Source organism: Tenrec ecaudatus, chromosome 1 (assembly GCF_050624435.1).
Source record: "Tenrec ecaudatus isolate mTenEca1 chromosome 1, mTenEca1.hap1, whole genome shotgun sequence".
NCBI classification, from domain to species: domain Eukaryota; kingdom Metazoa; phylum Chordata; class Mammalia; order Afrosoricida; family Tenrecidae; genus Tenrec; species Tenrec ecaudatus.
This window is the reverse complement of record NC_134530.1, coordinates 90847639-90848305: the sequence shown is the minus strand read 5'-3', so window position 1 is coordinate 90848305 and position 667 is coordinate 90847639. Positions and strand designations below refer to the sequence as shown.

The following is a 667-nucleotide window of genomic DNA, read 5'->3' as shown; positions in this document are numbered from 1 at the left end:
TTTTCTCTTTTCTTCTTTTACATTTTATTAGGGACTCCAACAACTCTTACCACAATCCATACATATACATACATCAATTGTATAAAGCACATCCATACATTCCCTGCCCCAATCATTCTCAAGGCATTTGCTCTCCACTTAAGCCCCTTGCATCAGGTCCTCTTTTTTTCCCCCCTCCCTCCCCTTTCCCCCCTCCCTCATATGCCCTTGGTAATTTATACCTCGTTATTTTGTCATATCTTGCCCTATTCGGGGTAAAAATATGGAACGCTTCACGAATTTGCGTGTCATCCATGCGCAGGGGCCATGCTAATCTTCTCTGTATCGTTCCAATTTTAGTATATGTGCTGCCGAAGCGAGCACTTGAAGTCCCCTCTTAATATATTTTTAAGTAATTCCAGCAGGTCAGCTATTATAGATACACTAAAAGGCATATTTGATGAAATGCTAAAAAAATTTCAATGAAAAATGTTTCTGAATTGGACATATTAATATTATATTTTGTATCCAGTGTTTGTCATTCAATCAAAGTTACACCCATCTTTTTTTTTTCTCTTTTCTTCTTTTACATTTTATTAGGGACTCAAACAACTCTTACCACAATCCATACATATACATACATCAATTGTATAAAGCACATCCATACATTCCCTGCCCCAATCATTCT

The 667-nt window shown here is 36.9% G+C and overlaps 1 non-coding gene across 1 annotated transcript; it reads right to left on the bottom strand.

The window, feature by feature from the left end:
• Positions 1 to 256: 256 nt before the first annotated feature.
• LOC142438152 (U6 spliceosomal RNA) lies at positions 257 to 363 on the bottom strand. The gene has a single exon (XR_012782581.1). It is a non-coding gene; the product is annotated as a U6 spliceosomal RNA (small nuclear RNA).
• Between the last annotated feature and the right edge of the window lie 304 nt (positions 364 to 667).